Source organism: Arvicanthis niloticus, chromosome X, assembly GCF_011762505.2.
Source record: "Arvicanthis niloticus isolate mArvNil1 chromosome X, mArvNil1.pat.X, whole genome shotgun sequence".
Taxonomy (NCBI): Eukaryota; Metazoa; Chordata; class Mammalia; order Rodentia; family Muridae; genus Arvicanthis; species Arvicanthis niloticus.
In genome coordinates this window covers 128,507,784-128,517,990 of record NC_047679.1, presented here as the reverse complement: position 1 = coordinate 128,517,990, position 10,207 = coordinate 128,507,784, and positions in this window count along the sequence as shown.

Sequence of the window (10,207 nt, the reverse complement as noted above, 5' to 3'; positions counted from 1 at the left end):
TTGTTTTTGAGACAGGGTCTCTTTACAAAGCCCTGATTGTCCTAAAACTCACTATGTAGCCCAGGCTGGTCTTTACCTCACAGAGATCCATCTGATTCTACCTCCCAAGTGTTATAGGCACTACTTATATCCATCTGTTTCTACCTGCCAGGCATTACAGGCATAAACCACCACTCCTTGATTTTTGTTTGTTTGTTTGTTTGTTTGTTTGTTGAGACAGAGAGATTCAAATTCTGAAATCACAGAGATCCATCTGCTTCTGCCTTCTGAATGCTGGGATTAAAAACATGCACCACCATGCCTGGCTTTATTGTTGATTTAAAAATTTGTTTATTTTATTACATTTATTTATGTGAGGGTGGGGGTGTACAGTACAACGTGTGTGTGTGTGTGTGTGTGTGTGTACAGTGTGTGTCAGAGGACAACTTGTGGGAGCCATTTTTCTCCTTCCAGCATGTGGGTCCTGGGAATGAAACTCAGGTTACCAGGTTTGGTGATAGGCACCTTTACCCACTAAGCCATCCCGCCAGACCATTGTTACTGCTCTTTAATTCACCTTCACAGTAGAGTAATATCCAAAGTCCTTTGTCCTTTATTGATGTTCATTGATACTCCTGAATTTTATATCTGCACTAAAGAAGAATATTTGAGGATGTAGTGCTCTCTAAATATCAATTACATTAATTTACTTGATAATAGTGTTCAAATCTATACTCTGGCTGATTTTTTCTTCCTTATTTGATCAACTTCTGAAAAACATATAGTGTCAATGTTGGGAGATTTGTTTATTTCTAGTGCCCTTTAGAAGGAACAATTTTTGCTTCATGTATTTGAGGGATTTGGTCTTGTTATTTGTTGCCTTTCAGTGTCTCTTACTTCTGGTAACACTCTTTATGCTGAATTCTACTCTATTTTGTATTTGTATAGCCACACCAGCTTTCCTTGATATATCTTTTTCCATACTTTGACTTTCAACATGTGTTTATGTTTAAAAATGCTTCTTGGAAATACTATATAGATACTTTGTTTAAAACTGATACTCTGTCTTTTAACCTAGTGTGGCAGATTGCAGCCTACTAAGACAGCCCCAACAATATCTGCATCCCACGTGTTTTCCAGGAGCCTTGCCACCTTCCATCAAGAAGTAGAATTTAACCCTCCCTCACAACCAGAGTAGGTTTGTGCATTGCTTGTGATTAACATAATCTGCTAAAAGTGCTGCTTGCTTTCCAAGACTGGGTCAGAAAAGTCAATGCATGCAGCTTCTGCCTTATTAGTTGGTGTATTCACCCATCACAACCATGCCCACTGCCTAACTTCCCTACCACCCCATGAGAAGACATGGTAATACTAGTCAGAAACTGATGACCTAGAATTTCCAATGCCCCTGCCTCTACCTGGGAGTATAGGAGTGCACCATCAAAGTGCAGTACTGAGAATGGCTTTGTAGGTGATAGGCAAGTCCTTCACCAATGACCTCCATCCCCAGCCAGCGTTTTGTTTTGTTTGTTTTGTTTTGTTTTATGGTTCAGCACCATTTTTTTTTAAATCCACTTGTCTGCTGATAGTGGTTTAGTTGCATTTGCTTTCAAGTGAGCTCTATCACAGCACTTGATGCTGGCCTTGTGTAGCAAGTTCATTTGAATTAAATCATTCCTTCTGAAGGAGAGATGCTCATAAAACAAACTAAAATTAAAAGGAAACTCCTGAAATGTGGGAGGTTTAGGAGGCTCAGTGACAAGATTCATAAGCAAGATGAGCAAGCTATGAGCTGAACAAGCCAGCAAGTAGCATTTTCTATGGTCTCTGCATCAGCTCCTACTTCCTTAGGTTTTCTCAGGTTGGAGTTCTTCCTGCCTCGGCTTCCCACAGTGAACTGTGGACTCCAGATATGTAAGTTGAAATAAACCCTTTCCTTTCCAAGTTGCTTTTGGTCATGGTGTTTCATTACAGCAATAATAACCCAAACTAATACAGAAATCAGAGTTTGTTTTCCTTTTAGTTTGTTTGCTTTTGAGAAAGGATCTTGCTGTGTAACTGTAGTTAGCCTGGTAGTCAATATATAATTTCACTTCAAATTTATAATTTTGTGCACTGGTCTGAGCCTCCTTGGGGTTAGGATTAGAAATGTGAGCTATCATGCTTGGCCCAGAAAAAGTATGTATTTTTACAATTGTATTTTCTCTTTCATGCTGTCAGGATAGAGGCTTCCCTCAGAAGTCAGGTGATCTCTGGCTATCTTGTCATGTTGGCCTTGGTAGCCCCGGCTTATAATCCTAGGTCCTCAAGAACCTAACACAAGATCATACATTCAAGACCAGCCTGGCAACTTAGTGAGAGAGCCCCTGTCTCAAATAAAAAGCAGTAAGAGGAGGCTGGGTGTAGTGGTGCATGCCTTTAATCCCAGCACTTAGGAGGCAGACGTAGGTGAATCTCTGTTAGTTTGAAGCAAGCCTGGTCTACAGAGTGAGTTCATGTGCTCCTGTTCTGGGGTATTACACAGAGAAACCCTGTCTTGAAAAAACAAAAACAAAGAATGAACTCTGTGGAGGCAGGTGGATATCTGTGAGTTCAAAGCCAATCTGGTCTACAGAGTAAGTACCAGGACAGCCAGGGCTATTACATAGAGAAACCCTGTCTCCAAACACCAACACAGCCTAGCAAGGCAGGATAGTGGTAGTACAAAACCACTGACCTTACAATTGGTTGTAAAACAAAGGAAGGGTCTGGGACTTCTCTCCCTTTTAAAAATGTATTTTTTAATTTAAATTTTATTTATTGTTTTTTCATTTATTTATTTATATTCATGTGTATGGGTGTTTTGCCTGTATGCATATTTGTGTGCCATGTGTATACAATGCCCATGAAGGCTTCAGGTTCCTGAGACTGGAGTTACAAATGATTGTGAGCAACCATGTGGGCATTTGGAATCAAATCTGTCTCCTCTGGAAGAACAGCTTATGATTTTAATTACTGAGCCATCTCTCCAACCCTTCTCTTTCTTTTTAAAAAGATTTATTTATTTTTATTTATATGAGTACACTGTCACTGTCTTCAGACACACCAGAAGAGGACATCGGTTCCCATTACAGGTGGTTGTGAGCCACCATGTGGTTGCTGGGAATTGAACTCAGGACCTTTGGAAAAGCAGTCAGTGCTCTTAACTGCTGAGCCATCGCTCTAGCCCTCCCTCTCTTCCTTTTGAGGATGTGCTTTCAATGTATGGAACACTTTCCACTAGGACCCACCACTTCCCAACATGCCATGTTGGAAACAAAGTTTTTAATACAAGGACCTTTGAGAGACTGGTCAATAGTAAGCTTCATCGGTCCTGTGACTTCAGGTCCTGTGTCCTGGCATTAGTCCCAAGGAAGATCTTTAGGCTGATGCCTGAAGCTGGCTGCCAGCACGCAAGAAAGTAAATGGGCCAACACTAAATAGAGAATCATCCATTTAGACCTTGACTGTGCTTGAGGAACTTGTCCAGACTCAGGAGTAGAAGAATGCTGTAGAGAATGGAAAGGAAAAGTATGAGGCTAAGAACAGAGGGTAAGCATTTGTGATGAACAGGTTAGAGCAATTGAAACAGAGGAGGAGGATAGCTGAGGATAGCTGAGGATAGGTGAGGAGTTGAGGAGTTGGGAATGCTGGGCATGGCATCTGTAATTCCTGTATTTGGGAGGCTGAAGCAGAAGGATGAAGAGTTCAAGGCCAACCTGGGCTACATAAAACTCTGCTTCCAACAAAACAACAAGCGATATATATATCCCAAAGACTGTGCCAGACAGACAGATACACACATAGGAGGGAGGGGGATGTAGACAGGAGGCAGAAGTAGGCAGATCTCTGTGAGATTGAGGTAAGCCTAATGTACAGTACAAGTTCCAAAGTAGCCATTACTATGTAGTGAGACCCTGTCTCAAGAAAAACAAAACAAAAGCCAGAGAAAGAGGCTAGAGAGACAGCTCAGAGGTTAAGAGCATTGACAGCTCTTACAGACAACAACGACCCAGGTTCAATTTCCACCACCCACAACCATCTTTAACACTAGTTCTAGGGACTCTGATATCCTTTTCTGACTTCTGCAGGTTCTTCACACACATGGTACAGAGATATACATGCAGGCAAACACTTGCATGTGTAGAATAAAATAAATAAACCTAAATTGTCATTTATTTTATTTGGGGGATGTTTTGATTTGTTTTTGAGACAGGGTTTCTCTGTGTAGTCCTGGCTGCCCTGAAACTCACTCTGTAGAGTTTCAGACTCAGAGATCCAACTGCTTCTGCCTCCAGATTGCTGGGATTAAAGGTGTGTGCCACCATGCCGGACCTTAAAATGTTTTTTTTGTTTGTTTGTTTGGGGGGTTTTTTTGGTTTTTCAAGACAGGGTTTCTCTGTGTAGCCCTGGCTGTCCTGGAACTCACTCTGTAGACCAGGCTGGCCTTGAACTCAGAAATCCGCCTGCCTCTGCCTCCCAAGTGCTGGGATTAAAGGCATGCGCCACTACTGCCCAGCTTCTAAAATGTTTTTTTAAAAAAGAAAGAAAGAGAATAGTGTTAGAAGAACAAAAATTCTAAAGAAACCAAAAGGTTGGGATGTTGTTTGGGACATGAATCACTGACACTGGACTGGTGATATGTAGCAATGAAAGCCAAACTGAGGAAGATGAAGAAGGTACTAATTTCCTTCCTCACCCCTCCTGACCCAGAATAGAACATCCCAGGCCCCGGAGAAGTGTTCAGGATAGTGGTTTCAGGCTTCTCTTGACATTCCAAGGAGAGGCTGAATTTCTCTAGTGTGAGCTAGGGACTAGAGAATTGCTTTATGCAGAATTTTGCCATGAACACAAGAGTAGTAGTTGTGTGAAGGCAGGACAGAGGCTCTGTGGAAGGCAATGACCATGAAAAGCTGAGGAGAGATGGGGACTTTTCACCTCTGAGGTGCAAAGGGAGATTCCAGAATAACAAAGGGGTTGACCAGCACTTCAGAATCCTCCTAGCTTTCTGACCATGTAACAAATTAGAAACTTAGAAACACTTCCTCACACATCTATAGAAAACAAGTCTCTAAAAATATATAATATACATATACAGGGGCACACACTTCCCTTTCCTTTCTTGGTTTGTCTTTTGAAACAGTGTCTCCTGTATCCAATAGTTGGCCTTGAACTTAATATGTAGCCAAGGATGACCTAGAACTTCTGATCCTCTTGCCTTCATAGCCTGAGTGCTAGGATTATAAGCATGCCATACCATATTAGGTTCAAAAAGTACTGGGGATTAAACCTAATGCCTTCTGCAGAATAGACAAGAAGTCTAATAACTTAAGCCACATCACCACTGAAGGGATATTAACTTCCTCTAGCATGGCTGGCTTGGCTCTGGCAGACCTTGCCCTTCTCTCCCATTTTCTCTGACTTGCTAAAAACCATTAGGTTACATTCCTAAAGCTAGTCACCAAGGTCTATTTCCTTATTTGGCCACTTCCTCCTCCTGAAGCTGACTACCAAGGTCCAGCCTTCAAAGTATTGAAGTCCAGCAATTAAAAGCCCCCTTTGGCTCACCTAATTAACATGCCCAATTAAAATAAAAAAAAAAACTCATCCTAACACAGGGTTTCCCAATTTACTTTTATAAACTGCCATTTACCTATGTGCCACATGTGTCTCCTCAATGTCCAGCGGCAGGCTTTTGTCAACCTGCCCCTTCCAGGACAAATACCCCTTAACCCTCCCCCATGTTCCCTTCCCCTTCTACATTTCCTCTATCTCTTGTCTTTGTCTCTTATTCCCTGCCCTCTGTGACTCTGGGGAAAATAAAGATCCTTTGTGCTGAGAACTTAGTCTTGGGGTATCTTGAGCTGACAACCAGGTTCCCTACAACCACTTCTCTTTGTTTTTACAGAGTCTCCTTATGAAGCCTAGGTTGGTTTCAGATGTTGTAATTTTCCTGTCCCAGTCTCTAGACTGTTGGGATTATAGGCATATACTGCCATAAAAGGTGCCACCTTTTGAGAGAGGAATATCAGGGAATTTGTAGACCTACATTATAGCCACCAGAGTTGAGATACTGATTAACTTCACACTTTGTTAAGAATGCATGTTATGGGGCAGTGGTGGTGCATACCTTTAATCTCAGCACTCTAGAGGCAGAGGCAGAGAGATCTTTGTGCGTTCAAGGCCAGCCTAGTCTACAGAGTGAGTTCCGGGACAGCCAGGCTGTTACATAGAGAAACCCTGTCTCAACAACAACAACAACAAAAAAAAAACCCACAAATAAATAAGAATTCAGGGTAGTAAAATAGCTACAGTAACTACTACAAAAGAAGGAGAAAGCATATTTAATCCAAGATGACTAAGAGAGTGTACTTGGGTTTGTGCTCAACCTCTTTATTAATTTATTTAATTGAAGATTATTTACATTTTAATTATGTGTGTGTGAGAGAGAGGATAGGGTCAGTGCAGCTATTTGCAAAAGCCAGAAGAAATCTGATCTCCTGGAGCTGATGTTACAGACAGTTGTGAACTCTGTGATGTGGCTATTGGAAACTGAATTTAAATCCTGTATAAGAGCAATAAGTGCTCTTAACTGCTGAGCCATCTCTTCAGCTTTGTTTTTAGACAGGGTCTCAAGTAGGCCAGGCTGATCTCAATTATTTTATATACATGGGGCTGCCCTTGAATTCTTGATCCTCCCGTCTCTCCCTCCTGAGTACCATAATCAAGATGTGTACCACCAGTTTTTCCTCCATTCCTACCTTTGGTTTGTTTGGTTTGGTTTTTCAAGACAAGGTTTCTCTATGTACCATAAGCTATCCTGGAACTTGCTGTATAGACGGGCTGGTCTGGAGCTCAAAGATCTGACTCTGTCTCCTGAATGCTGGGATTAAAGGTGTGTGCCACTACACCCAGCTCATTCCCACCTCTTAGCCAGTAGATACTGGGCATTCCTAGACTTCTATGCACCGGGACTTTGGGAGACAAATATGACTGTGGGAGCCAAGTGTGCTCATGTGACAAAGATACTGATGACAGAGGAGGCTGCATTTCTGCTAGTGGAGATGTGTTTCTGCTGGATGCCAAAGATATTCCTATGTCTGTTCTCTACCACTTGGTGTGAGGGTCACTTGTGACAATGATAGTTTCTAATATGTTGAATATTGTATTTGTTATATGTATATCCATTGCTATGTCTTATTGAACTTGTTATGTTATTATTGTGCTCATAGGCTGTTCTGCAGCCTGGTAGTTCCCCACCTTGCCAGTGGTGGCAAATACAGCAGATACCCTAGGAAGCTAGAGCTCTAGCCTTGAGCCCCTTTTGGCAACCCATCAAATAGCTGGCTAAGTGTTCACGTCTCTGCACCAAATCCCTTTCTATAGATGGTTATAGCACAGATTTCTGCCCTTTTCTTCTTGCTCTTTACTGATATGAAGTGGGGGCAAGAAGGAGAACTTAGAAAACAGGGAAAACAGAAAGCATACAATCAGCTTGAACCAGTTAACTCAAATATTACAGCAAGCATCATGGATGGAATTCAAGTTGGTACAGGGTCTCACTCTGCACTAGACTGGCCTGGAACTCACTATATAGCCTGGAGGTTGGTTTTGAATTCCTAATATCCCTGTTTCAGGTTCCTAGGTAGTAAGATTCCAGGTATGCTTTACCATACCTAGCTACAAACTATGCAGTTATAAGACAAAAATGGGTGCATATATGTTGAGGTTTGGTCTGTTGCTGCGTATTATAATGCTAAATTCTGTAGCTACTGGAAGATCTAGTTGCCTACAAGTGAATTCTCATGGTTACCACTTTTGTTGTACAAACCTCTTTTCTTACTTTAAAACTATTGGTTAAGTAAAAATGGCTACAACCAATTACTGGAGGGATTAGAGGTAGGCGGGTTTTGAATTACCTGGTGGTGGTGGTGATGGTGGTGTTACAGAGCCAGGTGAGAGAAGAAAGGACACAGAAAGAGGAGAAAACTGCCATGAGAAGAGGTGAACCATGAGCACATAGTCAGGAGAAATGGCAAGTGTTTGGGATACATCAATGGGGAAGTAGCCAGGCAAACAGTTAGAAAAGTAAATTAGGCCAGGCAGTGGTGGCACACGCCTTTAATCCCAGCACTTGGGAGGAAGAGGCAGGTGGATTTCTGAGTTCAAGGCCAGCCTGGTCTACAGAGTGAGTTTCAGGACAGCCAGGCTTACACAGAGAAACCCTGTCTTGAAAAAAACAAAAAGAAAGAAAGAAAGAAAGAAAGAAAGAAAGAAAGAAAGAAAGAAAGAAAGAAAGAAAAGTAAATTAGGGACCATAACAGCAGTGTCTGCTCTTCCAGATGTCCTGAGTTCAATTCCCATCAACCATATGGTGGCTCACAACCATCTGTAATGGGATCCAATGCCTTCTTCTGGTGTCTCTGAAGACAGCAACTATGTACTTGTGTACAATAAGTAAATAATAAAAAATAAAAGTAAATTAAGGGTTACTCTCAATTAATTGTCAAAGCCAAATAAAATAACCATAGTCTGATTCTCATTTATTTGTAAGCTGGTCAGGGATAAGTTTAAATTGGATCAATTACACTATAAATGTACTATCAATACAGCAACTCAATACTAGGTAGCTATCCTATACAAATGAAAATTTATGACATCACAAAATTCTGTAAATAGTTATTTAGAACATCTTCAATCATGATTGCCAAAACTAGAAGCAACCAGTACTTCAGTGAGTAAACAGCTAAACACAATATGATACATTCAAACACTGGACTATTACTCATCAATGTAAAGGAACTGATGATCAAAACACACACACACACACTCTCTCACACACACACACACTGACACATGCACACAGATGGGGGAGGGGAATAGGTGGTTGGGATGGTTATTCTCAAAAGTTATGCTTTGTGAATTAAGCTACATAAAAAACAAATACTGTATGATGCCATTTAAAAAGAATTCTAGAAAAGATAGCACACAGATCAGTGGAAGTCAGGGGCTAGAGCATAAAGGGAATACATATCTGTAAAAGAACTTGGGAGAATTTGAGAAGGCAATGGAAATGTTCTGAAGCTTGATTTTGGTGGTGACTACAATATTAAGTATCAAAAACTCATCAAACTAAGGTGGGCATGACAGCACATGTCTTTAATCCCAGTACTGGGAAAGCTGAGGCAGAATAGTGAGTAGAATACCAAACAAACAAAAACACAGAGCCTAGCGAGAGATGGCTTAGCAGCTAAAAACATGTGCAACTCTTCCAGGTGATCAGGGTTCAACTCCCAGCATCTTTATCAAGCAACTCATAACTGCTTATAATTCCAGATCCCAGAGGATCCTCACCCCGTTGGGCACCAGTATGCACATGTCCACACACAAGCACATGACATAAAATATTTTTATGTCTTTTTTTTTCTTTTTGGCTATTTTTGAGACAGGGTTTCTGTGTAACTCTGGCTGTCCTAGAAATCACTCTGTAGACTAGAGTGGCCTTAAACTCACAGAGATCTAGCTGTCTCTGCCTCCTGAGTACTGCACCACTGCAGTTAGGTTTAATTTTTTTAATCAATCAGCAAAATAATTAAAAACCTTCAGACCAGCAGTGGCTCATACATTTAATCCCAGCACTGGAGAAGCAGAGGCAGGAAGATCTCTGTGAGTTGGAGGCCATCCTTATCTACAGAGTGAGACTCTAGCTCATAAAACAAAACAAAACAAAAACCAAGTAACCAAAAATATTTCTGAATCTATGTGTCTCAAAAGAACTTCATTATAAGTTAAATTTCATGGCTGAATTGTGTGTGTGTGTGTGTGTGTGTGTGTGTGTGTGTGTGTGAGTGTGTATGAGTGTGTGTGAGTGTGAGTGTGTGAGTGTGTGTGTGAGTGTATGAGTGTGAGTGTGTGTGTATGAGTGTGAGTGTGTGTGTGTGAGTGTGTGTGTGTGTTTTGAGGGCCTCCCACTGACGAATTAGCCCTACTCCTGAAGCTGATTTTTATTTTATTTTGTTTTTGTTTTGTTTTGTTTTTTAAGCAGGTTCTTGCAATATATCCCTCACTGTCCTGGCACTCACTAACCCATTTTGGTGTGAACTTAAGATCTTCCTGTTTTACCTCTCAGTGCCAGAATGTATGACATGGTATGGACCATCATGTCAAGCAAGTGGAATTTTACTTTTAATTGAGTTTTTTGTTTTTGTTT